Source organism: Mus caroli, unplaced genomic scaffold, assembly GCF_978045245.1.
Source record: "Mus caroli unplaced genomic scaffold, Mus_caroli_1 scaffold_17, whole genome shotgun sequence".
NCBI classification, from domain to species: domain Eukaryota; kingdom Metazoa; phylum Chordata; class Mammalia; order Rodentia; family Muridae; genus Mus; species Mus caroli.
Window position 1 is genome coordinate 35,484,702 of NW_028227272.1, and position 9,774 is coordinate 35,494,475.

Below are 9,774 nucleotides of genomic sequence, written 5' to 3' on the forward strand. Positions count from 1 at the left end.
GGCTACACAGAAAAACCCTGTCTCGAAAAACCAAAAAAAAAAAAAAAAAAAAAAGAAGTGCCACGTTTACGGGGTGCCAGTTTATCTAACCTAGCAAGCACACTTTAGTGTACCTTAGCATATGGATTTGATAAGTTCTTTGCTATCCTTGTGTGGGGGTGCATAAAGCCAGATCTGGCATGGAACTTTATTGGGGTTGAGATATCAGAGATGCTCTTAGGCATGGAGGCTTCAGAATCCAGGAACCCTCCACGGTCAGAGTTCATTGCCTGCCCCTCTTCCTATTTCCTTTATATCCAACAATACTTCTACCTGTGTAAGGATCCTTTATATCCATGGTCTCCTCTCTGACTGCATATTAAGTAAACTGAGAACAAAACAATACAATGATTATTGCTAAGGCAGGCTCATGGTTTACAAGTTTTGTACCTTTCTGATTTGGTATATGGTTGATCCAATATTATTATTATTATCTTTCATATATTACATCCCAAACAAAGTTTCCCTCCCTCCTCTCCTCCTAGTCTCTCCCCATCTCCCTCCTCCCTATCCACTCCTCCTTTGTGTCCTTTAGAAAAGGGCAGGCCTCCTAGGGATATCAACCAAACACAGCATATCAAGTTGCATTAAGACTAAGCACCTCCCCTCAGATTAAATCTAGTCAAGGCAACTCAGTAGGAGGGAAACGGTCCCAAGAACAGGGGAAAGTGTCAGATACAGCCCCAACTCCACTGTTAGAAGTCCCACAAAAAACTGCGCTACACAACTATAATATATATGCAGAGAGCCTAGGTCAGATCCCTGCGGGCTCCCTGAGTGTCTGTTCAGTCTCAGGGAGCCCCTATGAGGCCAGGTTTGTTGAGTCTGTGGGGCTGATTCTTATGAATTTTGTACCTTTCTGATTTGATATATGGTTGATCCATTATTATTATTATTATTTTGGTGTTCTACAATTCTTCCTCTCCCTTTCCTGCAGAATTCACCTGGGTCTGCCTAATATTAGGCTCTGGGTCTCTGTATCTGTTTATGTGGTTAATTCTTAATAAGATGAGTACATAAAAGTATTTTTACACATACTCGTATGTACACTCTAAAAATTAAAAAATATTGATAATAGTCCCTGAGGGGAAAAAAAGGTTAAGACAGAATCCTTGAGGACACTGGTTACAGAGTCTACACAAGTTATGTAGAGAGTCTTAGGGCAGAGAGGATCATGTGAGGAGAGGACAGTGACTAAACTGGCAAGAGTGGCTCCTTGAGACTCTGAGCAGTTGCTGCCACCACCTCCACCTCCGATCCCTCCTCCCCACTGCTCCTCCTCCTTCTCATCATTATCTTTTTCTTCTTCTTAGTCCTTTGAGAGAGAGTTTTATTCTGTAGCTGGGCTGGGCTCAAACTTGCAGGAATCCTCCTCTCTCCAGAATTCCTGAGTACGGTGACTACAGACAGGAGCCACCGCACCAAGCTTGGGACAGTAGACTTCTGATGAAATGCCAGACGGCTGCCCGTGATAAAGTAGCACCCCTGGAGTGGCCAACACAGCTCTCCTATGATCTGTGCTGAAACAACGGAAGGAAACTATAATCCAGCAACACTAGCATAAGTCGCTAGTGCTCTCCCGCCAGGGTGTGAGCTTCCAGGAGAAAGAGGTCTTCCTGTGGTATTTGTGCTTACATTCTCCTCATATAGAATATAACCAAACACACGGTATTGCCAGCAAAAATGTTTATTGAATCAAGTTTGTTAAAAAGAAAAAGGAGCCCATGATATGGCTCAGTGTTACCCTTGCTGTGATGCCTGACAGACGTTGGATTCGAACCCTAGAACTGACATGGTAGAAAGAGAGAACCAGCCGGGTGTGATGGCCCACGCCTTTGATCCCAGCACTCGGGAAGCAGAGGCAGGCAGATTTCTGAGTTCGAGGCCAGCCTGGTCTACAAAGTGAGTCTCGAAAAACCAAATAAACAAACAAACAAACAAAGAAGAGAGAGAACCAACTCCCAGCCTTTAAAATTGTCCTTTGACTTCTGGATATATACCACAGCATGCCTCCCCCAAATATATATACATATGTGTGTGCATATATATATATATATATATATATGTATATATATATGAATATACATATGTATATATATCACAAGAATATGTGTGTGTGTGTATCAAGGTTAAGAATAGAGAGCCAAATATTGGCTGTCACTTGGCTTCATATTATTATCTAGTTATTTCACTGTGGGGCATCTCAGCTTGCTCAAATGTAGACTAGCTGAACAAACAGATAGTCACAACTGAGGAAAAAACCACTTTGCATTAAATAATTATGAGAATTCAATAAACCTATTTATAAAAGCATTCAGAACTGAACCTGACACATAGTGAGCATTTAAACTCAGGACATTACCGTTTTTTATCAGGAGGATGACCAGCACACAGTAGGGACACAGTAAGGACTTGCTGAATGCATGAATGAGCACCTGGCTTTGTGAGCACTCGTCTCTGCTTTTACCAGTTCTCTGTACTTTCCATACAAGAAACACGACAATGCAGGTTTTGGATTGAGCTTTGGGTGAGCGTCACGGAGAGTGAGTGGAGGCAGGAGATTCAAGAGCACCAGGTCAGCCTGAGATATGTAAGACCCTGTCTCAGAAGACCAGACAAGCAGAAAGGGAATGCCCTCATGGTTGGGATGGCTTGTCTTCTGAATCTCTACTAGGTGAACTGAAGGTGAACACCACGGGAGTTTTCAAGCCGAGATGACAAGGGAGAGGGGGCATTTGTAGCTGAGCCACTTTGACCCCAGCGCTGCAAAGTGGGAAATCACCCATTGGGCCACCTTTTCCAGGAAAGTTACTTAGTTTTCCTTCTTCCTTTCAACAACAGGGGCTGAGAATGCTTTCAGGAAAATGTAAATGAGAATCAAGACGAAAGATATAATGACTTAGCCAGGGAAGGTCCTGAATTTCAGGTTCTTTTGAAGTTATCGAGAGAATGCCACAAAAATTGTGGAGCAAGAGAATGGGTTTTGAGTGGCTTTAGACAGCATTATTGGCATAGCCAAACAGAATGGACCGGTAAAAGGGCCGGAGGAAAAGAGACCAGTGGAGAGGTTGATACCAAAATCCAGAGCTCTCAGGGAAACCAGACAGGAAGGGACAGCTCCCAGACTTGAAGAAATAAGGAGCCATTATGTGAATGTCAATCAGGTAGTAGGGGTGGGGTGGGGGCAGAAATGGCTTTTATTTTTAGTGCTGTTACATTCTGAGTCAAAGATGACTCAGGTTTCAAGACTAGACAGCTGAATTATCATGGTGGCTATTATCACAGGAGAGGACAACAGCTGGGGCGAGATACGGAATTGGCCCTGGGTGGCGAGAGTGGGCTATGGTCAGGACGTCAAGTGGACATACGAGGCAAGCTGCCATGTTTCATAAAAGGGCAATGCTGTGACTCAGAGGTGACTTCACATGCAAGGACTGAGTTCTCCTTACTGTGAAACCCTTCACAAAGTGGCAGAAGCCTGTCCCTTGAGGAGGGGGTAGGGGGCTATGACAGTCATCCCATGGTCAGAAGCATACCCAAGAATGAGGTCAGGAGTATTCACAAGGCCGGGTGAGCAGTATATCACATTCAGAATGCAGGATAAGCAGATACAGAGCTGGTTTGGATTCAGCAGCTAAATAAGATTTATGTTTCAGGGTCAGATCTTCTGTGTGCAATCATTATTTCTTCTGGAGATTTGAAAATGTTAAAATGCAACACTGGGAAGTGGAATTCTCAAGCAGATCCATAAATGAAGGCCATTCTGGAAACATATGAAGAGACTGCAAGTACTCCTTTAAGTTAAGCCTGACTTCTTTCCTGAGCCTTTAAGTTGTCTGTCTTTAGTTCCATTTGAGATTTCCCATTTCCAGTGAACTACACTGTGGGTGGGGGATACAAAGAAAGAGGAAGCAAAGTCCCTGTTTTTGAGAACCTAAGTATCACCTATCTTCGAAGCCTGACATACACACCATTGCAAGGCACTGTAGGCACCATCATAAATGGCATGTGGAGGCAGGTTTCCTGAAGGACATGGAACCAGAGGAGGACTCCAAATGACTGGAGGGACCCAAGTGAGGACCAAAGGCTCAGGAGCAGAAGCATCGAGCTGGAATGGACCACAAGGTACTTTAGGGGACGCTCAGTTTGGGGACACTGGGGAATATGGCAGATAACGTTTGAGCAGGCAGAGTGGCGCTTGACTGAGTAGAGCTCTATGTTCATAGCCATTTTGGTTTTAGGGACTAGAAGCCAACTGGAAAAGGAACCATGTCACATGGTGGATAGAGCTCAGATTCTGACCTCAACTAGTACTGCTATGAATCGTGAGGTCACCCTCCATTAGGTATACCAGATTGGGCAAGTTCTATAATCTTTCTTGTCCTTTAGTGTTTTCACATGTAAGATAAGGTAATGCTTGGAATTATTGGGAGGTTTATAGAAGATAATCTATATAATGTGATTAGAATCCTACCCATCATATAATATGTGCTCTGGGGGTTTTATTTTCCTTGGCAGTGGCATTGATGGGACAGAGTGAGACTTATTATAAAAGTACAGGACTTAGTGTCAAGACTACCACACTGTTTCAAAATAGGACTGGATCAGGGAAACAAAGGTTCTGTTTCTCTCAGGAGATAGGCAATGTGTGTCTCTTTCCTTACAGATTAGCCTTCCCTGCTTCTTCAATTCTGATAAGGGAAACAGACTGCTTTCATAGCTCAAGTTTGAACACAGCAATTCCTTCTACCCGAAGAGAAGCAGTGAGTAGCTCTTCGTTGTTTCAAATATTCAAGAGTAAAATCTCCCTAGTCCATCATAAGTCAGGTGTCCACAGCTAGTCCGAGTGAAGCTGGGACTGAGGACAGGACCCCTCATTTCAGAGAAAGGGTCCATGAAAAAATGTCTTCTGATCTGAGAGAGAGGAGTTAGGGACAGTGGGGTCCTCCTTAGGAATTCAAACTGAGGGTATCTGGAAAACAAATCTCTTCAATTTGAACGAGAAAAGGAGTATATTCTACACTTGAGATTTTTATAGAGATTTCATGATAGGGATTTATGCTGATCTTCTGAAATTTGTAGTCGTGCATGAAGATAACCGAAGCCCGAGTAGCAGAATAACATCTCGCTACAAAATCCACAGCATCTCTGAAAACGGCAACCCCGTGACCCTGTCTCTTTTAAGGGAGGGCAGTCAACAACAACAACAACAAAATCTGTGATCTTATGAAAGGCTAGCAGGCCAGAAGCAAAAGCCCCAAAGCAAAGTCACACACGCTTGGCTTTTTCTACTGGAAAAAAAATAATAATAATACTGAAGAATGTCCAATCAAGGGAGAAAATAAAAACAAGTGCCATTCACAAACCGGAGAATGGAAAAACCAGTCATTTCCAGTTATTTCTTTGAAAGGACCAATAAACTTGATACATCTTTAGTAGGGCTTACCAATAAAAATGTGAGGAGATTTGGTTTCTGAAGTCAAGATTGAGAGACATTACTACTGGGTTTATCGAAATAAAAATATGTACGGAAATACTATGAATAATTATAGATCAGCAAAAATATGTACGGGAATACCATGAATAATTGTACATCAGCAAATTAGATAGCTCAGGTAAAACGGACAGATTTATTAGAAGTGTACCAATCACAGAAGCTGACTGAAGAGAAAAAGAAAATCAGAACAGGTCTTTAACAAGTGAAGAGATCGGGTTAGTGAAAAAAGAAACAAACAAACAAAATAAAACACTACAAAGAAAAGCCAATGCTTATGATAAATTGTCAGAGAAGACTACTCCATGGGGCCGTTTGTTTGTTTTCTAATAAACAGTGAGGGAGTGTACTATCCTAGCGTGCCAGCTGCTGGTGTTTCCATAGATAATTGCTTTTTCAAGGATAGATTTATAGCCAAGGCACAATCCGTGAGCCACTAGAAGCTTTTGGAGCACAACTCCTCATAGAAGGACTTCAGAGAGGGCGGTGCACCCAGCTGACCCTCCACTGCAGCGGAGTCTAATCTCCAGCCCCTCCCAAGGCTTTTCTCCCCACTCCTCTGGCTTCCTGTTCCCATCTTCATCCTCACGGTATCGATGGACCAGCCCTGTTTTCCAAAAAGAACTCACCAACTGAAATGAAGCCTTGTCTGAGTTCTCAGTCAGCTGTCCACACACGATTGTCTGAGATTCCCATTTGGCTCGCTTGGCCGCAGGACCGGCTGCCTGGACACGTGACCTGTGGTTCTGTTTCCTGCTCCGCTCTTATCATCGCCTTGAAAAATTTTTGTAACTTTTCTTGTTTAAAACAATATTTTTATTTCATCCAGACCCCAAAATGTCTAGTAGGCAGTCTGAGGGGGTTCCACTCTGAGCCTTTGAGGAGAACTTACTTGAGCGTGGGTTTAGAGTGCTTTGTACATAGAGACTAACTACAGTTCTCGTTAATGGCCTGTGCCGTTGGCCCGGCTCCTTTGCCCACCAGCCTTGCGCTCCTTGCAGTGTGTGAGCAGAAGCATTCAGTGTGTGCCTCACAACTGTGCTGAGAGGCTAGATCATAGTAAAACAGCAGAGGAACAGCGAAGAGCTGTGCAGCACCGCTGATTCTATTGCCTCCCTGTTCCAGGATCAAGTTGCTTTTATCTCCCATCAGGTGTGTTTGCTTGGTGGGGGATCTGACATTCGGTTTGAATTAATCCACAGTCATATAACGCTCACAGCAGAGTTCTGAGAGTCCAGTGGGTATGGAGGGGTTCCCAGCCCTGCCTTTGCCCCATCAAGCATCACACCCTACTAGTGCAGTCCCCTTACCCCCCAACCCCACAGACACTCCAGCTGCTTAAAGCCAGGTTTCCCAAAGAGAAAGCTATGTGCCTGGACAGGATGCCCAGACCTACCGTTGTGTGCTACAAAATCTCATAGTGAGAAAGCTTTGCATGTCTTCTTTTCAGTCCACTAATTACATGTGTTGTTAATAAGGGATGTGTGTCAGTGTGTGTGTGTGTCTCTCTGTACATCTGTGTGAGTGTTCCAGTGTGTGTGTGTGTGTGTGTGTGTGATCATCACAGCACATGTGTGAAAGCCAGAGGAAGCCTTGAGGGAGTCTGCTCTCTCCTTCCACTGTGTGGGTCCTAGGAATTAAACTCAGAGCATTAGGCCTGAGATCAAGTGCCTTTGCACACCCAGCCAGGCATCTTGCTAGTCTATGGATGAGTGTGATGGTTTGTTGGAGGAAATGTGTCACTGTGGGGGTGGACTTCGAGACCCTCCTCCTAGCAGCCTGAGGACAGTCTGCTCCTGGCTTCCTTTGGATAAAGATGTAGAACTCTCAGCTCTTCCTGCACCATGCCTGCCTAGATGCTGCTGTGCTTCCTGCCTCGATGATAATGGACTGAACCTCTGAACCTGTAAGCCAGCCCCAATGAAATGCTGTCCTCTATAAGTGTTGCCTTGGTCATGGTGTCTCTTCACAGCAGTGGAAACCCTAAGACAATAAGTTTTGAAAACTTCTCTCATAAGCGGCTAATATTTGTTTTTAGTTTGAGAAAAAGTGGGCCCTGCAGCTCAGGGGCCAGCAGTTCACAGCATCTGCTCAGAATGTCAAACATGACTATGGTCTCATTGTATTTATTTCTAGGATTAGTCTAGGATAAGAGAAACTAGTTTCCCATTTACGGTAATGATCTAACATTTCTGATGGGACTCACGATAACACGGAAGTACATTTCGCACATTTCACGATGCTCTAAAACAAGATGACATTAGTGAAGAAACACAGGCCATATCCCAAAGATAATGCAAAGCCTAACTAGAGTAGCAGCTTATGATATAATCCTTTTATCACAGAAGTATGCTACAATTTATCCAAACTTGGAAGAAAAGTCGCAAGCATAAGGGAAAACTAAGGAAGAAGTATGGCTAAGCAGTGTCTCCCAGGATAGTCACTGTTCCCTGAGTCACAACCACAGGAACTTGAGCTCAATGAAGCCCAGGCTAGCTGAGGTCACTCCCAGGGAAACCCACAAGCTGCTGGGTGGTTACAAGAGGGTGTAAGAGAAAAGTGGCTTGAGATTTTAAAAGGGAAGGAAACTGCAAGCCTGCTTGCTGGAGATGACGTGGATTCTTCCCATGTGACAATGTCCTGCAAGGCTAGGGCAGGCAGAGAATGAGGCTCGTGGGTGAATGTCCAAATGGACATTGCGTTGACCATCCTGCGGCTTTCATTGCCACAGCTCAGAAGAGCTGGGCCCTGGCTACTGCATTCTGCATGACCTCGTCCAAATGATGTAACCATACCCTATGGCTTACATCATTCTCCCTGCCTTTGTTACAGAGTGAACCAAAAGTCAACTTTCTTTAAAGCTCATTTATGGGGGTACTTTTTTAAGCTAAGTTTAAAAAGTGAACCATCTAGGAGGGAAAGTTATGAGGTGAACCTAGGACCCATCCTTCTGTACCCTGCTCTATGCCCTGGACCTCTATGGACCAAGTTGGTTTTTTTCCTCCTCTGGCTTCTGCTGGGGTAACTCAGTGTTCTGAACAGGAAGAGGGGAGGAAAGTGAGGTAGAATAGCCTGTGTGGCTGCCCTCTTGCCTGTGTCCGTGTCCTTGTCTGTGTCTGTGGAAGGGGAGATGGGTGGGATTGGATGCATGATGTGAAATTCACAAAGAGCCAGTAAAACATTATTTTAAATATGTAAGTGCCGAGCTCTTTGTCCATGCCTGCCCTGCTGTTGCCATTTTCCCAGCTCTGACAGTCATGGGCTCCATCCTTCTGCAACCTTGAGCCCCAATTTAAATGCTTTCTTTTATAGGTTGCCTTGGTCATAGTGTTTTTTGTCACAACAATAAAAAACAACTAACACGAGTAATGTTAAGATATGCTGTCACACAAGATGGTGCAGGAGGAATATTTCATACTAGCATGGTTTGGGCAACTTTTTTCAAAGTGTCTCTGTATTAAAGGCTTTGTCACAAAGAGGCCACATGGGGAGTGTGCTGGTGTCTTGTGACATCTTGAGAGGATTCTCATGCAAATATCTACTCACCCCGAATAGGGAAACAGCAACTGACCATAGCAACAATCCCACAAAAGTCTAATCCCACTGGCTCACCAATGAGTTCACTGAGGCTACAGGGTCACAAGAAAGAGCTTACTTACAGAAGTAGGAAACCCTCAAAGCAGCTGCATTTCCAAGAAGCTGGTCCCAGCCTGGGTAGAGACACACAAAAGCTGCATTCCTGGAGCTCTCTGAACCCCGGGGGCCCGCTCTGACAGGACTCTTCTACACATGTCCTTCCTCATTCTATAGTTCTGAGGTGAGGTCTTGTGAGTCCTCTAAGTGACATCTTTCCAGGTCTGGGGCCCCTCGTTTACTTCCTGATTCTCACATGCGAGCCTCTTTCTTCCTCCAGGAGGAAAACTGTTCAATTCAGAGGAAATGGCCACACAACACTTGCCCCTTTCTTCCAGCTCCTGTATTCTCTCTGTCCTCTCTTCTGTGATGCACCCTAAGGCTGTGTGTGTGATACAGATATCCAATCTCTCTCCTCCATCATGGCTGAGTGTCATGTCTAAACACTACAGCAGCAGTCACTTTGTCCTGGGAGCTTGACAGGTTATAAGTGTCTGTGATACACTGTCCATTATAAAAATGAACATTTTCTTCCAGGACTAACTATAGTCGGCAGCAGTAGCAATCCTCTGTAAATCACTTTTTAAATTTTTAAACATTTATTTTCT